Below are 24,216 nucleotides of genomic sequence, written 5' to 3' on the forward strand. Positions count from 1 at the left end.
CAACCGTCTTCTGTGCGCAAAACCCGACCCTATCGCTCATCATTATCATTTTCACATTGTATACTAAGCGTATACACCAAGAGAGAGAGAGAGAGAGAGACACGCACACACAGGGAGAGCCAGGGGACACGCACCGCGTGTTCCCGTGTGGGATGGGGAGGGAGGGGGCGAGCTCGCAAACGCATCGGAATGTGCCGTGGCCCGCGGAGCGAAACGGACGGACGACGAATCGGTCCTTAATCTAGATTTGGTCATGGGGTTTGCACATTGCCTGAATCGCGCAGCTTGTGCGGCGCGCTCTACCGTACGCAGTACGCTGCGTGATGAGGTGAGTGGGTGGGGAGGTGGGAGGTTGGCAACAGATAGGCTGTTGCAGTTCCACCAAAGTGCCATCTGCCGGACGCACCCGGTGCTAGTGCGGTGCGGGTCGGTTTTCGATGTTGCAACCAAATTGGACCAGCGCGTCGTCCCGGTTCGTCAATGACATGCGCTTGGTGTAGCGCGTTCCCGGCACGCCATACGCGTCGTACCTCGTACGTGAGTGGACTGTTTGAGTGGGCTACCGCCTGGAACCTCTGGAGGTGACACTTGTCACCAAAAACAAAAAACTCCACCATCTCTCTTGGTGGTTGAGGAGGTTTTTTTTTTTGGAGAAGTTGGAGAAGGAAGTATCCGAGGTGTTTTTGATACCTGTTCAAGCATATGGAATCGTTTACTGGCACTTTCGGACACTTGGAACGTTTGCTGCGGGTGTACTTCAAGCACCAGGTGTCACCCCGAACGAAGGTGTCGGGACATTAATCTTGGATCTTGGTGCCTGGATCGGCTGAGATTGCAGAGCGGTTGGCCGACCTCGAATACAAACATCAAACGTTTGAAAATTCTGTTTAAGAGCTAAAGCCAGGTTCGCTTTGATGTTCAGATTTCGTCCGAGGAGATGCATCAGATATTTCGGGGATGAAGGAAAACAGACATCCTCCAAAAAAGATAGGAGCATCTATCAAAATAAAAAAAACAACAACAAAACATAGATGTTGGCTGCTCTCTTGGTAGTTCTGATGGTTCTGACAGCAAACAGCGGACAGCTTGCAAAGTGACACCACCGGCATCGAGCCAGGTGTCGTTCGCCCATGGGTCAGGGTCAGGCTGTGTGTGTGTGTGTGTGTGGGTCCGTGCCAAGCGATGCGCTTGTTGGCAAGCGGTCAACACTGGCAGCCATGGGGACAGCCCATCGCACGTCGCGGCTCTGCCAAGAATCGAACGATCGGTGCGTGAATGATATAGCACAGTGCAGCGCAGTGGCAGCCGGGCGCGAATCGTTGTCGTTGTGAGTCGTCCATCATTCCCGCCAACGCGACAACGTGGCAGCAGCTGCACATTGCACACTGCAACAACGGCCAGCCCGAGCAGGGCCGAGACGAGCGCGCGGTAGGGCGGTTTATTTTTGTGTCGGTACGCATCTTTGCATCAATTTCAAACCTCGCCTTCAGCACATCACGGCTCCGAACGAATAAACACGGCGCACTGTTTATCTCTCCCGCTGGGTTGTGCTTTTGGGGAGGGCTAAAGTAAGGGAGTGAAAGAAAGAGAGCTGGCAAGAGAACCGAAGCGCACGGACGACGACCGTCTTCGTTGGGTATGGTTGCGGTTCTTTCCATTTTTTTTTATTCTCCACACATGTGTGCGGTGATGTATTTCACCATTCATCATACGCATACACACGTGCCCGCAACCCGCCCTTCAGAACAGTTGAAGCACGGAGCATCTGGTTTCCGGGAATGTAAATCATCTGCCCGGGATTTGCCGAGATTGAACCTCAGTCCATCGCTTGAGAAGAACGCCCGTAGAGCAACAGATGGGAATGGAAGGAACACGTACGAACCGTGGGCGCCCGCAGGCGAGTGTTGCACGCAAGGCTTTGTAAAGTTTAATGCAAGTTGAACGCTAGTTCAATGCAAGATAAGTGCAAGTTGCATGTAAATTGTATGCAATATACAGTGGAACCTCGCACAGTGGAACGAGTTAAATCCTATTTGCAGTGACCTACATGTCATGCGGGAGCGGGAGGCTCTTTTCCATATAGTTGGTGTGAGATGTCAAAAACCGTATTTTAGCGTATAGAAAATGATGATTCGTGTTCAAATGATTCGTGTCAAAATTTGACGTCTGTATGTCAATTAGTTTGTGAAACAGAGCGTCTTTTGTCAAGCAACTTTTGTGTTGTGTTGTTCCACCAAGACAACGCACCGTGCCACAAGTCATTGAGAACGATGGCAAAAATTCATGAATTGGGCATCCTTTTGAGGTCTGAGAACAAGAAAAAGTCGCTGGGGGCCAGATCTGGAGAATACGGTGGGTGGGGAAGCAATTCGAAGCCCAATTCATGAATTTTTGCCATCGTTCTCAATGACTTGTGGCACGGTGCGTTGCCTTGGTGGAATAACACAACACAAAAGTTGCTTGACAAAAGACGCTCTGTCTCACAAACTAATTGACATACAGACGTCAAATTTTGACACGAATCATTTGAAGGTTGGTACTATATAAAAAAAATATGCATTTAATACTTGCGGCGCCATCTATGTGTCAGACCGGTGACTTATCAGCCAACCTATTATTAGTTAGGGGGATCGTTAGACACGTTAAAATACGGTAATTCGTTCTAGCACAGGTTTAGCAGGTTACAGTGCTAGTGTAAAGCGCATTTATGCATCCGAAAAAATGAACAATGCCTTCACAATACTTATGCATTATTGAAAAAAAAAAAATTTGTAGTTTACTAATTCTTTGCCGTTATTGTTGAATTAATTTCTTCGCAAAAGTGGTCGATTGTTTTTGTATTTCCTATAAAAAAGCCGAAAATGACAATTTACATTGGTTTGTACAGGTGAGTTGCTAACCCCACATTTTCGTCTGGATGGTGCTCACTAGTGATGGGAAAAATGAAGTTTTCGTCGGAATCGATTCCAGCTAGCTCCGAAGATTTCTGGAATAGATTTTGGATAGTAGGTCCGGAATCAATTTCCAGATTCGGTTACGGAATCGGCTTCGGCTTTGGTGCCGGAATCGGTTTCGGAATCTAAATCGGTTCCCGAATCGGAATTGGCTCCAAAATCAGAATTGTCCTCGAAATCGAAATCGCGGTTTTGGCATCCTCATAAGAATAGATGTTTGGATAAAATGCTACTACGTATTGATAGCCTGTAGAAATCAAAATTTACTTGTAATCGATCCATTCTCATGGATGTTACCGGACTGTTTTCGTTTGCTTAACTTCTTATTTCACGAACTGATTCTCATTCCGGAGCTAACTCCAATTCTGGAGCCAATTCTGATTCCGTTACTGGAGCGAATTGTGATTCCCAGGTCGATTCCGATTCCGGAGCCAATTCTGATTCCGAAATCGGCTCCGGAATCAGCTCATGAATCGACTCAACGGAATCGGCCCCGGAATGGATTCCGAACACGGAATCGGAATCGGATAGGTCTGATTACGAGCTCCCGCTACTAATTCTTACGGAAATAAAAGAAAAAAAAAAACACTTGATTTGTCACATAATAACAACGTCAAACGAGTTTTTTATCGGCTTATGTCTAGGAACAGTTCGTTATTAAGCTATTACAGCTCTTTCACATCGGACGAATGTGACGGCTGTAGCTCAATATACAGAAATAGACACGAACTCTCGAACTTGACTGTTGAAACGACTTGTGGCCAAAAAATGTAATATGTAATGTAATAAAATAATGTTACATACAATTGTTTACTAGTGCTGCAAACATTTTCATAAATCAAAACAATTTAAAATTACCTTTTTTTAATTTGACTTTTGATTTCAACGTGTAATCGACAAAGGTCGTGTTGAGTTCACACTAGAGCTGTGCCTCAAGTACCAGGACTGTACGATTCATTCAATTCATCCTAAAGAACGAACGACCTACGTTCATCTAATCAACGTTCATCGATTCCTCATAAATCATAATGTACTGAGTTGGTCATCAAAATAACGTCCTACCCGCCGAAAGAACGAACGATTTCACATCTGCTTCCAAACAAAGTATTCTGAACACGAAACATATTGCTCGTTATGCGAATTGTCATTTAGAGTTGCTCGTTTCTCGTTGCTCGTTGCTCGTTAACAGATCATTTAGAGTTGCTCGTTTTGTGAAAAACTTGTAATAAGAGATACTCGTTATGAGAGGTTCCACTGTATACCGTACGTGTATAAAATTGCATGCAACCGTACTCATTGGATGTATCGAATGTGAAACGGATTTTTTGTAGAGCCTTTAGAACTCTGAAACGAATGATAAACGTGGAATTTTGCAATAGTAGGAAGTACGGAAGAGTTGAGTTTAGGGGACACCACCATACGATCTTTAGAAATGGCTGCTAAATAAATAAATAAAAAAGTCGATCTTTCTCAGGAGCTCAGGTGCATGGTGGCCAAAACTTTACAGTCAACAGTATCCTATCGTACAGTGCCGTGTGCATATCACAGCAAGAGCAGAAAATAAAAGAAGAATTTGCGAAAAAAAAGTTTTGTTCATGTTCTGTAAGGTTTTGTGGGGATGCCGGGAAATGTAAAAAAAAAAAAACAAATAACAAACTCGGATAACAGATTTTTTGTTGCACTGCCTAACGAAATGGATGTAAAGTCATTAAAGAATTATGATTTATTTTCTATGGAGACCCGTAGACCCGGGACCCGTAGGCTCATTCGCCCATAGCAATTAAAGAATAAAAATAGAATCCCGTAAAAACCCGTACCGTAAATAGCCTAAATATAATCAGCTACCAAAATTCGGGCCAACAACCTAAAATATTAACCTCCTATGTTGAAGCACCGATTAAATTTAATTTTCTACACATATTTTGCACCTGATGTTATAGTTCCCAATAAAATGAGAACCAAATCGTAGCATTTTTCGAAAGTTAAAATGTGGCAATTTTGTTTTGCTACTAATTTCTCATGTACTCATGGCTTTAAATGTTTTCCATCGTTTTTCTGTAAGGTTAACTTTGAAGCCCGCATCGAAACCCGTTTTTATGTGGCCGTTATCTAGACATTGATCTATTTTTTTTATTCTCCTTTATTAGCTAAATGCTGGTCAGCCATATCATTTTCCATCCAACGGAACAGATAGATCAGGGTAAATGTCTCCTATAGTGGCATATATGGTGTATCGAATTTAAGCTGCCAAGAAGCAAGTATGTGCATATTTTACCACACTTTGTTCAAATTTACAAATTGCAACAAATTTACAAAAAAATCCATTGTGTCTGTCATTTTGTACAAAAAAATCCATATTGGTGGTATGGTTGGTGCCGTATTGTGTTTTTCCAGCGTGCGTTTGAGGTCATACACAACTTGAACATGTTTGCAGAATGGACGAAATGCATCATTCCTGCTTTTACGACTAAAACCAATATAGAAACATGACTGTTTTCTGTGCTGATTAAAAATGGTTAAAATACTAACAAATTGAACAAATGTGGCCAACATTTAATGGTTTAGAGCAAAACATACCAGGATAAATAACTACAGATACTCCCCGATATACGCTATTAATGCGGACCGGAGGCAATAGCGTGTCTCGAATATTAGCGTATGTCGAAGTGAATTTCGTATGTGAATTTCGAGGTTTTCAGTCAATTTATAGCTATTTTTCGTATAATTTTGCGTGCAATTGTAGGTTTTTAAACACTGAATTAGTTATTCGATCTGATTTTAACTGAAGATTACAAATTTGTACCTTTTAAAATGGTTCTTAAAATTGCACAAAAGGGAATTGCTTTTGCATTTGCCATTTGACAAAACTTTTTGAAGAGGTGTAATTCGTATATGGTTCGTGTTTCATGATCTCAACTAATTTCCAACTCTGGTCGACGCTCAATCCAGCCTCTCAATGCTTATGAATGCATAATCTTTAAAGTTGAATTAACCACGAAACGACAAACCATATGATAAGTATCGCAGTAAATAAGATTGTTATACTGATCGAGTTTTCGCTCCCATTTCCTGCTGTCCTTGCTGTTCAACGGTTCGTCCTTTGAGCACAATTCAGAGCCGAAAGCAAACAAACAAACAAAAAACACGACCTCAATCCTATCGTGACGCTGAGTGGGGCGGCAAACGATCTCGAGGCAATCACCCGTCGACAAGATAAACGGCTGCATCAACGAACAAACTTTCGCTGCTGTGACGTGCGTGCTCCATGCGGCGTGTACTGTTTGTTTGTTGCCCGTCAATGAGTTTGTGGGGGTGACCGATTCGGTGGCAAAGTTTCATTGCGGGTGCCTGGGTGGGCCTCCTCGACCCAACTCGTGCCATTTATCTTGATTGCCGGGACAAGGAAACTCCCGGCCCCTTAGACTTCGAGTCGGCAGCCGAATGAGTGTGCTGCGAGAAGTTGACCTCTCATGGGAAAGTGTGGGATCCTTTTTTTTGTTGTATTCACCAACCTCATTTCCCCTTTCTCTCTGCCTGCGCTCTCTGTTGCGGTTACGGAATTAAATTATTTCACTATTTCGATTACAGGTCCATTTTTGAATAAATTACATCCAAGAATGTTTCTGTTGTGTGTGTGTGTGTGTGTGTGGCACACCGTTCCAGCAAAGGAGCAAACGTACGACTGGCGTTTTTTTTGTAGTTGTTGTTGCTGGCTCATGTTTGTTCCCGTGGGTGCCAACAAGGTGAGCAACCATTATGGCCTCCCCTTGCGGTGGAGAGAGGGACCAAGTGTGCACGACGGTGCAAGGGGGAAGCGTCGGAAGCTGCAAAAGTTTGACCGTTACCCCGGGGCGCGGGCAAGTGCCTGTTACTGCTTGGTCAAATAATAAATTGATCCCTGGAGGATCGGTTCGGCCGGGGCAAAAGGGCGGGCGTAATTACCAAGGGGGACGGAAAGCACTCTTGGCAGGGTAAAAAGGAGCAGCAGAGTGGGAGGGGAAAAATCGTAAAAGGTTAAAAAGTAGGTTATTTTAATGCAAACAGATACCTTTTGCCGTGCGTGTTCCCGTGTATTTCCGGCCCAAACCGATGGGCTTCGCGGCTTCTTGACCGCTTCCTTTCCCAGCTCGCACGTTCCCAGGCAACTGGAGCAAGATTTTACGCCAAACTTTTCACCCCACACCATTCGCAGGCATTGAAACTCGGGCAAAAACACACCAGAGGGTGAGGCAGGTTTCGGCAGGGAAAAACGCCATCTGGCACTGGCTTTCTGCCTTCGCCCCCCGCATTCGACTAATGCCCGGCAAGAAAACCACCCGAGAGGAAGGGATCCACGGGATAAGGATAACGCACTCGCAAACAGGCACCTTCATCATCTGTAACCCTTTCGCTTGGGAGGAAAAAGCGGGACAGCAAAGAAGCCGTTTCCTGGGAAGGAAGTAAATCTTGAGAAGATTTATAATGACATTAAAAGTGTTTTATGGCCGTGTAGGTGTGAGTCGTAGCGTCGTTGGGGGACTATGGAAAAGGGAAGTACGGTACCGATAGCGGGCTCTGGCTTTCTTCACACACACACACACACACACACACACACACACACACACACACACCCCGACCTGTTTTTGCTCTAAACACACCGGAAGGATTTCCCACCATTTTACCGAAACCGATCAGCGCGCGCAGGAGAAGGGGCGGAGGGAAGTAAGAAAACTCGTACCTCATATTCCTGGGCGGAATGAACCTTCTTATGAACAATGCCGGGGTTGACATCTTCATCCTGCTGGGCGCTTTAGCGCCGGGAGAAAGGGGTCGCTGTCAGGTGACATTTACCATTCGCCATCAATACATTAGCCGCCGCCTTTGCCGCTGCTCGGTCGATTGTGTGCGAGAGAGAACCCGTCTGTCAGTTTAATTCATACGCTGTCCTATTAGGTGTCGCTGATGGAAGGAGCGCTGGAGAGAGTTTTAATTCGCAAGGACATTTTCTTCTGGAATGGTTTATGTATGTTCACACCGTCACTGGTTGAAAAACTGAGCTTGACAGTGTATGTTGCATATCTTTGGGCGGTAAATATGCATTAAACGTAAAGGAGTTTGCTGACGAACATCGCAAAAGAGAATCGACAAGGAGATAACTTAGGAAAATATGTGCTGTAAGGTTCTTTGCATGCTGGCGATTGAACGTAACGTGCATAGCGTGCGAATGATAGTTCATATGTAAGAAACTTCCTAATCCTAATTCCGAAAAATGAAGAACGAATGAACTTTTCGAAAATTCCGAAAATTCCATTCACCATGTTAGCACTTATTCTGAACGCCCGCTAAAAGTGTCCATTTATTCTTTTTTCCTCTATAAATAGTTCCACGAGCCAGCTGAAATAAGCGGTCGATACAATTTAAAAAAAAAAACAGAGAATTTCTATCATTAGACAATTTAGAACAGCGTGCTACTTTTCTATTTGGCGTAACGTCCTATGCGGACATGCCGGCCTTCACAGGCTTTCAAGACTTAGTTTTAATTACCACGCAGCCGGATATAGTCTCCTTGCTACGGACGAATGGTCCTTTCTAGGCTTGAAGCCATGACGGGCTTGTTTTTGAGTCGTTCGAGTTGACGAGTGCACAATGGGACTGCCCCTGCGAGCGGTCTATAGAGCGTGCTATAGATATAATAAAACTACGAGCGAATGCCAGCGCTTTATCGAACCCGACATGTGTTGGTGTACAAAGTATACAATCTTCGGCAAGTACCGGAGCCCTAGATACGTCCGAAATCGTAGAATTATCTGCTGACACTGAAACATAACAGAAACAGCGTAAATGCAGTAATCAAGTGCCTAACGCATAATACTTTGGAGTCACCCAGCGTACCCAGAAACCGTATTCGAAAAAAAAATTTAGTATAATTATCTAAAATTCTAAGGTCTTCGTACAGAAGGTTGAGGCTTCAATTCTCTTCTAATTTCTACAGTGACATGCAACTAAATTCATCGTTTCTTCCTCATTTTCATTTTCTTATAAGGCCGCTAATGACCGCTAAGCATTGCAACTGCTGTTTTATTTAAGGAAATAAAGGAAATAAATTATTTAAGGAAATTAAAATGAGAGGAACATAGTATAATAACGTAGTAAAAAAGAAGAAGATGATACTCAACTAATTTACCTCAAACCTCAACTAATAATAAAGGAAACATTTGGTTACTACTTCTATTTTAATTGATCGAACAAGCGGTCGCTTCTCAACAGGCGACCACTTGTTGCAATGCGTACGTCATACGTTTCCGAATAGTTAATTTGTAGCATTCGCCTACTTATAGCTGAAAATTAGCAGGCGTTCTAAAATAAAGGCTATAAGTACATTTTAAGCATATGTAAATACTATATTTTTAATCAAACGACTTAATATAATGCTGAACAAATTAGGACGACATCATCAAATGGCACAATATGGTTGAATTGACGAATAATACTAAAGCAAATATGTACAGCAGAAAGAGATAGTTAATATAAATATAGTTGAAGTGATAAAAATAGGTGAAGTGATAATTCCTAGCCGTACCAAAAAACAGCCGTAGAACAAATTTTATATAATTAAAAAATACATAATTAAATAAATCAATCAATAAATCTAATGATAACATAAATACCTTAACTCGGACCACTGAAGGAAAGGACTACAACGATACAGACCCTCGCAATGTCATTTGAGCCACTAAATGGGAATATACTCGGACCGCTTCTGATGGATGGATCCGACGAAATGCTTGGAATCCGCACGATACAGACCCCCGCAATGCCATTTGGAACACTGAACTGGAATAGACAACCTCGAAACCTGAATGATGTAGACCTTCGCCACGCTTATAGGACCGCAAAATCATGGACTGAATTGATTAAAACCAATCCGTCCGAGTACACCCGAGATAAGGTGCCCTTCCATGGCTCAGAGAAGGAAATATCTCCCTGCCAATATGGATTGTAGCGCCATGAACTACCTGTATTTTCTACTTTTAAGCAATACGGCCTTTTTGGACCGTTACTCCTGAATAAAAAAAAAATAAATACCTTAACACTTTAGTCTGAAAATAAATCATGAAATTATTGAAAGAATAAATAAATAAATAAATAAAGAAATAAATAAATAAATAAATACATACATAACAGGGACCATGACAGGGCCGTAATAAAACATTTAAAAAATACATTGTTCGTTAGTTCATGTTTAGTTATTTTATGAATCTGTTTATTTTTTCTCTCTTTCACTCTCTCTCTCTCTCTCTTTCTCTCTCACTCACTCTCTTGTTGGCCTGCTCAGGATAGTGACATGGCCCGGTCCACAATCATTCTCCAGGATGCTAGGTCCCTGGCTGCAGCCTCTCATCCATGTAGACCAGGGGTCTCCAAAGTTTTCAGTTCGCGGGTCGCATTGCTTCACATATAATGGAGTTGATGGCCATTTTTCCGTAGTCTGTAGCTAATGCGAACATTTAAATTTCGTCTTTATACGAAAATACTAACATACAAGGTTTCCCACGATTTATTAGTTGGTTCCCACGATGTTTTGGTTCATTTGTATGAATATCCATTTACCAATAAATTATGGGAACGAACCAAAAATCTATGGAATACGATCAAAAAATCGTGGGAAACCCTGTAACGTACAAAACTTCTATAGCTTTCTATTATTTAAGCTTGGTCTACGTCTCTGTAAAACAACACTTGCATTTTCTTCTAAAATAGTCACAATAATTAACTACTTTTATTAACCCTTACAAAGTCGCCGCGGACCGCGTAATGGGCTCTCGAGGGCCGCATACGGCCTCAAAGTCACTTATGAGCAACTTACTTAACACTTCGTTAATCGAACTATTAAGTCTGATCGTTGAAAGTCGATTCCTTCCTCAGTGGATAAAAATTAGAGCATACATTTTTTGTCCCGTAATCCACAATTTACTTCAGTTTCATTCAAATAACTGCCAATGTTCTTCGCGGGCCGTATGTTTGACATCTCTGATGTAGACACTCGATCTCCGACAGGTCTCGCTTGGCCTGATCCAGCCATTGAATGAATGTTTCGAATGACACCTTCCAGGGCGATGTTGAAGAGCAGACAGGAGAGTTCGTCGCCTTGCATCTGACCCTTCGAGATTCGAACAATTCCGAAATCAAGTTCGATACTCTGATTTTGCACAGCACCCTGTTCATGGTGGCCTCTAAAAGCCAGCCGGATCAACTTCTCAGGGAAGTGATACCGCTGCATGATGTTTCATAGCTCATTCCAGGCTATGGTGTCGTAGGCCTCCTTGAAGTCGATGAACAGGTGGTACGGAGGGGTCTGGGTCTTTCGGCACTTCTGTCGGATCTGCCGTACTGTGGAAATTCTTCACTTTCTTCATTCTTCTTGGTCGGTGATGGATTTGCCTGCAACAAACCCAGCCAACAAAATTTGTAGCAGCAGACTTATTGCTCTTACAGGGGTTTTCAGGAGTTCTCATAGCTGTGGGATACCTTATTGACTCTTTCTTCCGTGAAATGAACTTAATCTACTGGGAATTGGATTATATAGCTCACTTGTAACGGAAATCCAATAGCAATTTCCAAGGAACCTGTCTAAGAAGGGTGCCATAGAGTCCAATTTCCATCAAATGAAGTTCACTTCCCATAAGAAAGAGTCAAGGAAGTGTCCCTCAACTATGAGAACCCCTGGAAATCCCTGTAAGCTCCTGAAGAAGCACGCACGCGTAAAAACTGTTGCATCATTGGATATTGTGCTCCAATACCTTCAAATAACTTTTAAAAAGTGCCATATGGCATCACTAATGACTACGCTCATACCTGACTATCCACATGAATCCATAGTTATTGCCACAAATAAGAAGAACAAGAAAATAGTCAATAATTTCAAAAGTGTTTTTATGCAAAAATAAAATCAACAAACCTGTGGAGCTCAAAATGTTTTCAACAAAAAGTGTTACGAGTTCATTAGTCAAAATAAGCGGTGGCGGATGGCGTCGAGGAATAACGCAAAATGATGAAAATGCGTTAAAATTTTTTTACTGGTAAACGATCGAAATTTTCAGCTGGAAATATGAGGCGAGTGCAAGTTTGAGTGTTTGCAGGTAAATAGGGGAAAGCGGGATAAAATGGGCATGTGGGGCAAAATAGACACCCTCTATTTAAGCATTATTTGACTACAAAGATACTTTCCAATGCTCAAAATGTAATCATTAGAGTGTTCTATTAACACCATGTAAGTTTCATAACCCTTACATTACAAATAACTAAGAAAAATGCAAAATATGATTTAGCAGCATATTGATGTAATTTTTGCCACTTCGAAAATAATCTTAAACGAGTGTCACAGGGATGCGTTGAAATTTTTCATGATATATTTTTAAAGATATGATATTTCTTTACAATTTGTCTGAAGAAAGCAAGGCGATTGAATGCGTATGTTTACTAATATAATAAAAAATACAAAAATGCTTCACGTGGGGCAAAATGAGCAGTTACGCTTGGGGCAAAATGGGCAGATGCTTTCGACATACGGCGCTTGGTGAGGCTATGGTGTTGTATTTGTCGCTTCAATAATGATAACAGGCACAGCTTCAAAAGATTCGATTTTGTAGATTTAAACGTGTAAAAACTGTTTTAATTTTGATAACATATTTTTGGAAGAATTTTAAGGGCTTTCCTGACCAGCAAAACAAAAGATAGAACGAAAATACATTTCACGAAACATGCGCCAAAGCATAGACCATTACCTTAGGCGCAGTTGTTGTGGCCCATTTTGCCCCAGTGTTTTGGAGTTTCACAGTTTGTTTACATATGCCCATTTTGCCCCAGGGCTATGCCTATTTTACCCCGCGTGTCAAAATAGCTTGCCGTAAAACATCAACTTTTATTTTACATTATATTCATTTCATTTTCATTTTTTATTATTTTTGTTTTTAAGTTGTTTTCATTCTATGTGGCAATTTTAATCCATAGATAAATGGTGGAGGCATACAATAATGAAAGAAAAATTGTGTTTTGTGGCATATCCAAAGGAATATTCAGTAAACTGCTTAACATGCCCATTTTGCCCCGCTTTCCCTTGCATAAGAGCTTTGATGCGTTGCTTATATTTTTGCCACGCTATTCCTGTACCAGCTTGTTAAGGTCGCATTTGTTGGGAATAAATAATAGTTATAAAAATCGAATTCGGTAAAAGCTCTCCGACAGTGCTAAAATAAACGCGAGGATGTATCTCTTCAAATCGATGACCAATAGAAACTTTTTATTACTTCAAGCCGCTCTTACGGGGCTCAGCAGCTTACGATCACATTTCGCTACAAAGCAAAACAAAAAACAAAAACAAAAAGAGCTTCGTAAGCCGCAAGGGAAATGCGCGAAATGCCATCACACAAATCATCCCGATAGCAGCAAACACACCCATGGCGGACCAGTTGAAGCAGGTTGGTGAAGAATGTGAAAACCCACAAATTCCCTTTCCAAAATGTTTTCGTATCTCTCTCTCTCTCCCTCTCTCTCTCTCTCTCTCTCTCTCTCTCTCTCTCTCTCTCTCTCTCTCTCTCTCTCTCGCACTTTCAGGTGGGAGGCGGCAAAGGTGAAACATCGCACACAAGCGTGCAACAATCTAGCGCAGCCGTCGCGGACTGACCGGTGGCCGTGTAACGGTGCAAAAACGCTTGGGCGCAACCCAAAACGCGGCACCGGGGCACGGTAAATTGAGTTATCGTATGGGCAATTAATTTTCCTTCTCTTCGCTCTTGCGCTTCCGCTTTCGCCGTGCCGCGTGGTTTTCCCAAAACCCATCAAACCCGAACATCGAACCGGGGCGACGAGTCGAGAATGAGCCTTTTGCCTCCCGCTTGGTTGTTCCTCGTCGCGCCGGGGGTGATTTTTCTTCCCTCCCCATTCTACACACACACACACACACCTTGCTTCCCGAAATGTCCGGCTTGCTGGTCAAACGATCGTAATTAATGGTAATCGATTTACATGTTTATTTAGCCTGAAAATAGATACACTTGAAAACACATCCTCTGAACTCGATCCCGGGAACTCGATTCCTGTTTTTTTTTTTTCTTGGTTTGTATTTTTTGTGGTGGGCCGAAAACGGTACTGATCGACCCCCCCCCCCCCTTGGAGGGAAGTGAAAGGGCTTCCGGGGTTACGAGTGGGGATGAGTTCAATCACATGCTTGCACACACGAAAAAAAAAGGTGAACCGTAGGTGATTAATTGCTAATTGCAATCGTCGGGCTGCCGATACCGATGCAAAACTCCAGGGGACACGGGGCGCACACATACAGACACGAGAAGGATTCAGCTGTGTTTGCTTGCTAGCCTTGTCTTTTTCCGGTTCCGCATCCCTCCGGGAATGGAAACTCGAACAGCACGAAGGCAACGGAAATGTGGAACAGAAGGTGAAAAACTAACATTTCTGGCCGAGAAAGGCTAATTTCTTTCTAATCTATCGCGCTGAGGCTAATCTGTTTCGGTGTCTGTTTGTGTAAATTAGGGGAAAAGAGAAGAGCAGGAGAGATGAAAGTGGAAGCTTCCCTTTGGTTGGGAAACATTTTTCTTGTGCAGCAGCTGTGGCATTCGGTGGCTTAATCTTTCCCGTTCGCTTCCTATTGATGGTTACGGCGATTAATTAAACGATTTGTTTTGTATTGTTGCAATTAGTAAGGGTTTGGTCGGTACATAGTATCGATCGTACGTATCAGTCTATTTATTTTGCTTGGAAAATATATCACAAAGTAGTTAATTTTGATGTGCCAATTGCATAGCTTTAGGCGGGTACTGACATTTCTCGAACGTTTCTTGAAACATTCACAGTAAGATTTCATTTTTCCTTACTACAAACATACACAAAAACATGTTGTTGCACCATTTTACACAAACGGGCGCTCCCTTCCATCCTCCTATCCTCTTCAAATCCCCCTGCTTCTCGCTCCTTTTCGCAAAACATAATCTTTCGCCTTTATTTGCCCACCGCGGTGCAACGCGGTAGCGGTAGAAAACAAATCATTGTGCTGATCATTTTCCCATCTTTTTCCCATCCCGCCTCTGCTGCCGCTTCTTCTACTGCTTTGCTCGGCTAAGCTCACCAAATCACATAATGAAAATGATGACAAAACATTATTTTCTTTGCCACGTTGCCGGCAGCCAGCCAGGACAAGGGGGATGGGTTAAAAAGGAGGTAAGAAAATTGAGATCGATTTCCTGCCTCGGGCAAATTTATATACATTTTTTTCCCCTTGTCTTGTGTATTTATTTTCCTTATCCCGGGTTAATCTTTGTCGTCTTTTTTTCGTTTTTCCCTCCTACACACACTCTTTCTCTCTCTCTCTCTCTCTCGCCGACCACCAAAGGTGATAAAAAATGACACTAATCTGCCCCGAAAGCGACAATTTTTCCTGGTCACGGCACCGGCAACAACCGGCCCAACTGCGGCACAGAAGGGTGGGCATGGGACGAGTGTTGATTTACTTCGCTTACTGTGCACTTACTTAGAGGAGGCCTCCTCGCTTTCTGTCCCAGTTTGCGTCGCCGTCCGAGCTTGCCAATGTGGGTGACAAAGGGAGGCGGTGTGGTAAACGGGTGATGGACGACATAAATCAGGGAATGGGGATGTATTATTTGTTCCCATTAGGCGGGCCTGTCTGCCGTGGATTTGGGCGCCTTGCCTTTGGGGGCATTTTTCCTGAGGGAGGTGGTAAACAGTTATGATTAGCGCCGGCGGGCGAAGGACATTATGTTTGAGACCTGATTTTGTTTTACGCCGCATGAAGAGGAGGGTTTTGCGGGATTGGCCGAGTAAGAGCGCTTCGAGCTGAACAGGAACAAGCGGCTGAAATGTTTGTTTTTTTTTTTTTTGTCCGTTTGGATAGTTGGTTTTAGCCGTCCAAAGCAATGGAAAGTATTTTTTATACTTTCCTCGAATAATAAGTGTTCTTAGCATTAGCACTGATCGTTAAAAAAGGCTTTGAAACAATTGATTACATAGATTTAGGCGCTTACATCCTGTTAATTTTTAAAACAGCAATTACTAAGGCCTTTTACCGACAGATTTCACGATGGCACGTTGGCAGGGCTTTTGAAGCGGTTACCTCGGGTGGAAACACTTCTAATGGTTTTCGGTCGGGTACTCGGCAATTCAAACGTCAAGCTGTTTTGTCCCTGCATCGAACTGAAGCGAATCGGTTACGGTAGCTGCAGTTTTCTGATGCTGGCTTGAACATGCCCAGTGGCTGACGGTTGATGCTTTACTACTAGTCCCTTCAATGCTTATGGAACGAAACCAAACAAATGGCTTCAGATTTAAGAATGGCGAAAAAAAGTGAAAATGGGAAAAAAGAGAGAAAATGACGGAAGTGATGGAGTGATGGAACTAGTGATGGATTACGTTGGCAAAAATCCGGACTCGACTCCTATTCGACCCCGATAATTTCGGTATCGACTGCGGAAGATAGGTCCGGCCAGCATTATCCGTAGTCGTTCGGAATCGCCCGGAATCGCCCGGAGTCGGCCGGAGTCGTTCGGAGTCAGAGTCGTCCGGATTCGTCCAGAATTGGTGTGTGTGTGTCGGAATCGTCTGGAGTCTTCCGGAGACGGCCTTCTGTAATATTCTTCTGTGCAACAATGCGTCTTGTTCGGTCGAGTGCTGATATGATAGTGCTTTATTAGATCTAAGCTTAGGCTTAGAAATTCCACATACACTTACACAATTTAAACGCTTATACTAATACTTATCTAAACTGTTGTACTACACTCACGCAGGGAAAGACAAAAAACACAACGAAATGAAATGCCTCATAACAAGCACAATGCACCGGACTGCTCCTGTTGACTCCAACCGATCCCTGACTCCAGTCGACTTCGATCGCCTCTGGACAACTCCAAATGGCTCCGACTCTGGACGACTCCGGGCGAAACTAGTGATATTTAGTTTACCGTAGTCGGATCGTAGTCGTGGGTGCGCTTCAAAGAGTACATCATTAGATGGAACCACACGCACACGTACGTCCCTCATTCCTTTTGCTCAAGCTTTACCCTTATTTGGGGAAGCAATAATCAGCCCTTTATCTGATCGTGGGATCCTTTCCGTTTTAAGTTCGAAGCCTGACATTTCAGCCTGTCAGCTGTTTGCATAGTATAGCAGTTTTCGAGCAGCTATCTAAGATGGTATAATATACAGGTGGGCTTATCCCAAGGTGTATGAATTTAGAAGGCTGATATTAATCGCTTTTGTTTCTAATTGACGATTTTAAGAGTGTTTTATGTATTCATCAAGCCTCCAGAAAGCTTGTTTGAACAAAAAATTTCACCCATCCTGTCAAAAAGTGATATTCAAATTTGGCTATAAAAATCATGCAATGAGACCACCTGAACTACATTCACTTTGATTCTGGATTCCATCACCAGATCTCTTTAATGCACCTTGGGATAAATGTAAACACCAATTTGTTTTGCCATTTTTCGAGCAGGTACTCGAATCTAATTCTAGCTTTAAGGCTAGAATAATCTAGACCAGGGGTCTCCAAACTTTTCAGCTCGCGGGCCGCATTGCTTCAAAAATAACTATGTTGGGGGCCATTTGACGCTACCTTTAACTGATGAGTGAACGTTTAAATCTCGTTTTTATAATAAAATACCAACGATACTTGTACAGTTTCGTGTTACTAAAGCTTGATTTTTGTCTAAGAAAAGTAAAAAATACATTTTAATTTTAAAAATTAATAATAACGTAATATTTATATTAACTCTGGCAAGGTCATCGTGGGCCGCATTATAAGCTCTTGAGGGCCGCATGCGGCCCGCGGGCCGTAGTTTGGAGACCCCTGATCTAGACTGAAAATTGCAGGCTAGTTTTTTGTGTGGTTTTGTATGGAGTGTTTACATGATTTCAGCCTCCAACTGTCAAACTCCATACAAAAAACTGACTAGAATCGTGAAGGGCCCCCGTATCGGAATTTGCTGTACACTGCAAACTGAACGGAATTATCGTGATTTACAAATTTGACAAAAAAGGAATGCTCTCAATGCCAGCGCCTACACGCGTGGTCCTTAACAGCCGAATTCATACAAAATCATGAAAAAGTCTGCGCCCTTTTGTTCCGGCGTCCTCGCGAAGTTTATCGAACACAACTATTCGGTTCGGCTCGGTAAACATGTGTGCGTATTAGGTAGCAGCATTTGTACTGCTTATAAGCATACCTGCCGTATGCAGCTGTGATACCGAGCGAGACGCATAGACAACGCGTCTAGAGGACATGTGTAGCCGTGAGGAAACTTTTCTGTGTCTCTTTTGCCTTGTCCTTGCCTTTAGATCCTGATGAGTGAAGCATGCATACCTGTCGGGTACGTTCGGAGTATAAGCCCTGTCCCTCTCATGTTAATGGTAAAAATAGAATCGTATGTAATCGGCTCTGCATTCGGGCGTGGGCAGGCCCGTGGGCGCCGTTTGTACGCAGACAATTGGTTCGTCGTTCGTTTTATGAGCGATCTTTCGTTTGTTTGGGTTTTTGTAACTCGCCATTAATCTTAATGAGCTATACTACTCTTTAATTGTAAAAAAAACTACGGCCAGATACACTGTGTTAAACTAAAATGACATCTTTTGAACTGTCTCACTTGAAGTCTAAATGCAAATCTATTGCATTAGACTTCAATTCTATTGCAAATCAATATCGTTCTCGAGCTTATCAACCACTTTAGCTAACTAAGCTAAATAAGAAAATGTTTCGTGTGGTTCGCTACATTACATCGTTTTTAGAGTTTTTCGTAGAGAATAGCTAATTCTTCCACACTATTCAAAGGCTTCTTTGGCGTATCGCTAGATTCGTCTACAATTTTTTTCCTTACACTGGGTGCGATCGCCAATGGAAGTTGTCAAAATAAACGACAGTTAAAAAAGACGACATCTGCTCGATTGCAATGTTTCATCGTCAAATTAACAATCGTAGTAGGCTAAGAGTCGTTTGTTTTCCAGTTAAATGAGGTGTCTCTAGTGTGCATTTGTGTATTTATGAATGTGTTTTCATGGGTTAGCATGCAATGCTAACATCCTGCAATGGTTAAAAAATATGTTGCTGAAAGACAAGCCCACTAGTGGTAGAGGCAGGACTTGACCAGCGATAGTTATTGTGCCAAAGAAAAAGAGGAAGGAGAAGAAGAAACGATTGTTGAATGAAATGCTGTACAAAGCTATAACCGTTACGCAGCCAATTATCTGTAGCCTATTTGCCCACTTTCTTCGTCCGGAGTTACAACTACTGTTGCAAGAGTGTTCAAAACTACACTACCAGGATCCATTTTGACCTATTATTTTACAGGGTTTCCCAGGATTTATTCATCAGTTCCCATGATTTTTTGGTGCGTTCCCACAATTTTTTTATCGTATCCCATAGATTTTTGGTTCGTTGCCATAATTTATTGGTATTTTCCGATTGGATATCAATACAATTGGGTCAAAACATTCTCGGAAACGGCCAAAAAATCGTGGTAATGCACCAAAAATATGCGAATCTACGAAAAATTGATAAGAACCAACCAATAAATCGTGGGAAAACCTGTAAGCCTAAGGCGGAGAAAGAATCCTCTAATGAAGCCGGTGACTCGAGAATTAAGGCTAAATATGTAATTTACACGCTATTATCCTGCGCGATCGCTTAGTCTTGATCCGCCATACATCGCCGGGAACTTCTACCAGCGGCCTGGAGTCATTCGGATCGACACGAAAGGCTCAGTAGCTACAATAAAGCATAAGCGACTCCGAGGTTGGGTCGAGCCAAAGTAGGTTCAAGGCCCGACCTGAACTCGCTGTACCAACAGATCGATGTCACTTATGCTTCATTGCACCGACTGTCCCGTACCACGGGTCGAGCATGATTTCGATACCGACCTTACGCTCAAACTGCACCCCTTGGTCGGAATCGATTCCAATAGACTCGCATTCGACTCAGTACTAGTACAAAGCACTGATACACAGCATGCCCGAACACAATTTTTATAGCTGTGGTAGTTAAAGTCCTCGTAGATACTTACTAACTTCCTTAGCCGGCGCTACTTCCGCCATAAGGTCTTGGCCTGCCTCAGGAGTGTCCGAAACCGCTCACGGTCTTGCATTTTCCTTTGTCAATCCGTTATCACAGCTTTAATGGCAGACGCCTCCACGCCATCTTACCTTCACAATTTGGGTCTACCACGCCCGCTCTGTCCTTGTGGGCGGCCTAAAAAGACTTTATGAACTGGGTCGTCCGTTTCCAAATGTACAACATGGCCAGCCCACACGGAGCCTGGCTAGCTTGATACGCTGCACCACAGTGAGGACGCCGTACATCTCGTATAGCTCGTCGTTATAACGGCTCCTCCATTATCCTTCTACACATACGGGGCCAAGAATCCTTCTGAGCATCATCCTCTCGAGCACGGCCATAAAAATTTCATCAGATTTGGGCAGTGTCCATAACCCAGAGGCGTATGTGAGTACCAGTGGCGGATCTAACGGTAGGCGGACTAGGCGGCCGCCTGGGGCCTCGTAGATCGCTATTCTATAGTATGCCGTATGGTCACAGTACAAGCGACAAGGGCCTCCGGAAGGATGGAAGTTGGGGCTCCGAAGCTGGCGAATCATTTACCCCCCAAAACACCATTTACGATTTACAGGGTGTCCTTAATCCGCCACTGCCAAAACACACAACAAAACATTGTAGCAGACCCAAGGTAAAATAACAACAAGCTATTCAGTTTCTATAGGCTAGCAATAGTCGACAATTTGAAATTCAAGTTATGTTTCAGGAATTTGTGCTCTGCAATTTTCAATTTCATGTAATGTTATGCTCCAGCATGTATTGCATGTGTTGCATGTATTGAATGTATGCCCCTGCGGTGCAATAAGCACTGTAATGTATATATTGTTAGCTAAAATCTATTTTTTACCACCAACTCATAATCGTAAAATGTATTTCCTTTGCACGGAAAACCAGTCCTAACACAACTCGTCCGAAAATGTTCTGCCTTTTGTTTCCCTCTCTCCCACTTCTGTCCATCTTACCTCTTCTTTGCTCCTAGCTAGCAGCACTAAAGCAGTCCGAGTGGAATAATATAATTCTGATAACAGCTTAATAATTAGTTTGTTAAAGTAATTTATCTTAATCTTTATGGCCTGCGCATGAACGTTCGTCCCTTCTCATCGTTCCCCCGCCTACCTTCCCCTTCTGCTCGTGCACACATCTTGAGCAAAAGGAGAGCTGTAGCAGTGGCCAATGTTTCCAGCAAGATATTCTGGCGGACACTTCCGGGCGAGAACCCTTTTTCTTGTCAAAAAGTGGCCTGCACGATGAGGCAAACTGAAGAAGGGGAGGGGGGAGGAGGCAGGGGTGGTAGGAGAAAACAAATGACCGAACTACCCCGACTATCCCATTGTGGCTCCTTAAAACAATCCCCCGATCCTCGCCTCGCCTTCTAGCTCCATTTAGCGCGCTTCCGAAGGGTAATTTGTGTTTAAACAAACTACCCGTTCCTTCGGTCTCATATATTATCATTATTAGAGCCGGAGCCGCTCCGAGCGAGCAGCAAATCCTTGGCAGCACCCCTCGCCCCCGTGTGCGTGTAGCGCAAAAGGGGTGAAAAGTAGTTTTTAAGTATGTGTTTTATAAGGATTCGAGCGAAGCCGAGTGAAGTGCCGAGCGGGGTACAGTGTCCCGGGTGTTATCACTGGCATCCTTCCCCCATTTCCACCGGGGTCCACTGGACCACGGAAAAGGACCACTTTCTAACCCTTCCATCCCCACTCACGGTTCGGGCACAGTATCACAATCGGTAAGTATAACTTAATTAAAGGAGCAAATCTGGCGCCGTTGGACACAGCAGTCACCCGGAAAGTGGAAAGTTACATTTTATGCCTTTTGATAATCCTTCCGGCCTCTTTCCCTCCCGTCAGCATGTTGCCGCGCACTTTCTTTTGTGCTCCCCGGGCTCCCTGCTCCAACGCAACGGAGACAAACCACAGCCCATGATGTATGTAATAATTTCATCCCGGCCCCAAGCAAGCGAACATCGGCTGGTGTAGAAGTGAAGGATCCTAGTTTTTTGGCGGTAAGCTTCCTCTCTCTTTCTCTGTTAAGAACTACCAAACTATGCAAAACTAGCGAAAGGGGGTTTTGTGGTAGGACTGTTTTCCTTTGCCGGTTAACACCTCGGAGACGAGTGATTTGGTCGGCAAACACGGCAAACGGTCTCTGGCCCGGCGATAAGCAGGCAGCAACTGTGTTCTGCTTCAACAACCTTCGACCAGATATCCCTGCTTCTCCTTCGTCCTCCCTCTGTCTCTCTCTCTCTCACTCTCTTCATCTAGTTTCTCATGCAAAACACGCCACACTGGCAAAGCTCGGCAGCACTTTAGATTGGCCCCGGAAGCTGGCACTTTCGCTTTTTCGCTTTTTCGCGACTACCGCCGAGTGTCTGTGTTTCTTTCCATTTCTTCCCCCCTCCCTTTGAGTGTTGGTGGTGTGTGGGTGGGGGAGCGAGCAGTTGAATCGCGAGTCAGCGAAAGGAAATTACAAACAAATGTTACGTGCACGCCTAAATCATCGCCGCTCACCGGAACTCGCCGAGGAAGGCAGCATAAATAAAAACGGCAAGAAAATAATAGATGCTTTCGTACCGGCATACCGCTTGCCAGTAGTCTCACTGATTTATGGGGGAAACTTTTTTTTGTCTGCTCGAAACTTCCCACTTGTAGCAATACACCGCTACCGCGGCCGCCAGCGAGCTACTAGCTATGGAAGAGTTATTTTTTATCACACGCACACATACGCATGATCATTGTTGGTTTGTTTTGTTTCTGTTATAGCATATGTAATATCAACGCCTAAAGATATGCATCATGCATTTTTTTCAGGCCAAATCCGTTACGAATAAATAAATAATTGTGTGAAGAATGAATAGATGATAAACAATACATAACAAACCGACTCCAAATCTTCATATTTTAAATGAAGCCAAGTAGTTTGGCTGAATTAACATTTTATTCGCACAAATTATCATATCACAAGCAATTAACCGTCTTTGCCAGGGGCGACAAGGGCGACACCGTGCGGCAGCAACATGGAAGGAAATATTCGCTTAATTAATTGTTCTGTACCTGTGAGAGAAAGGCATAACAAGCAACCTTTCTAGCCGGGTGAAGTGGCCACTCTAGCAAACGCTCATCCTCAATCATCAACTTTTATTTTCCATTTTTTGCTTATGTTCATTGAAGGCTGGTGTCAAATTGTGATAAAAGTGCTCGTTATGATGCATGTTGAATTTTATTTCACACCTCTTTCCTATTATACTCATCTCTTTTCCATGACACTGTTTTTTTCGGAATCGGGAATCATGCAAATTTCATACATTTTAGGCATAAATGTATTTTCAGTCATTTATGACTCTATGTCAGCGAAACGCCTAAATGCATGCAATTTGTTTAGTAAAATCACGTCACAACATTTTTCTACAGTGGAATATTATTTTTAGCAGTAATGTGTTGTGCTAATTAAAAAGTTATATTTATATTTAAAAAATCATCTTGTAAGTGTTAAAACTAAAGAAGACCCATTCAGCTGATTATCCCTTTGACAGTCTTGTTAATTTGGAAATATGGATTAACCATTTGTCATCAGTGTTATACCCGATTTTGAAAGATTACGCTTAATAATTGCAAAACATATGTACAAGTTATCAATGAGATTAGTGGGAATCAATTAGTCACTGAAAGCCAAGCCCACAAGTGGGTACAGGCAGGCCTTGACCGACATCGGTTGTTGAGCCAAAGAAGAAGAAGAAGATGTACAAGTTAATTTTTCCCGTTATGTTCCAGCAATACACCCTTGGAAGTGGTATTGCTTGTAGTGTCAAGTAAATTTATTTATTTATTTATTTATTAATATCATCCACTCCTTATTTATTAATGTAAGATTAACATAACATCATTATGATTATAAAAATAAAGGAAAAGCGAGAAACCAACTGAACGCAACTGCACTATCACAATAACAGAATAAACATAGTACTCACTCTTTGAACGGTAAAATAAATAGCATGCTTGTTAAATAACATTTAAATAAATCGTCAAACTAAACTATGTAAAAATGTCCTCATGCTACTTAAGCTAGTACTACAATCTACACTGTTTTCTAACGAGTTGTAAACGTTGGCTATTTGTAATAGAGGGTCATTGGCTTCGAAATGTGTGGATCTTGCTTCGA

The sequence above is a fragment of the Anopheles coluzzii genome, chromosome X (genome assembly GCF_943734685.1).
Source record: "Anopheles coluzzii chromosome X, AcolN3, whole genome shotgun sequence".
NCBI classification, from domain to species: Eukaryota; Metazoa; Arthropoda; class Insecta; order Diptera; family Culicidae; genus Anopheles; species Anopheles coluzzii.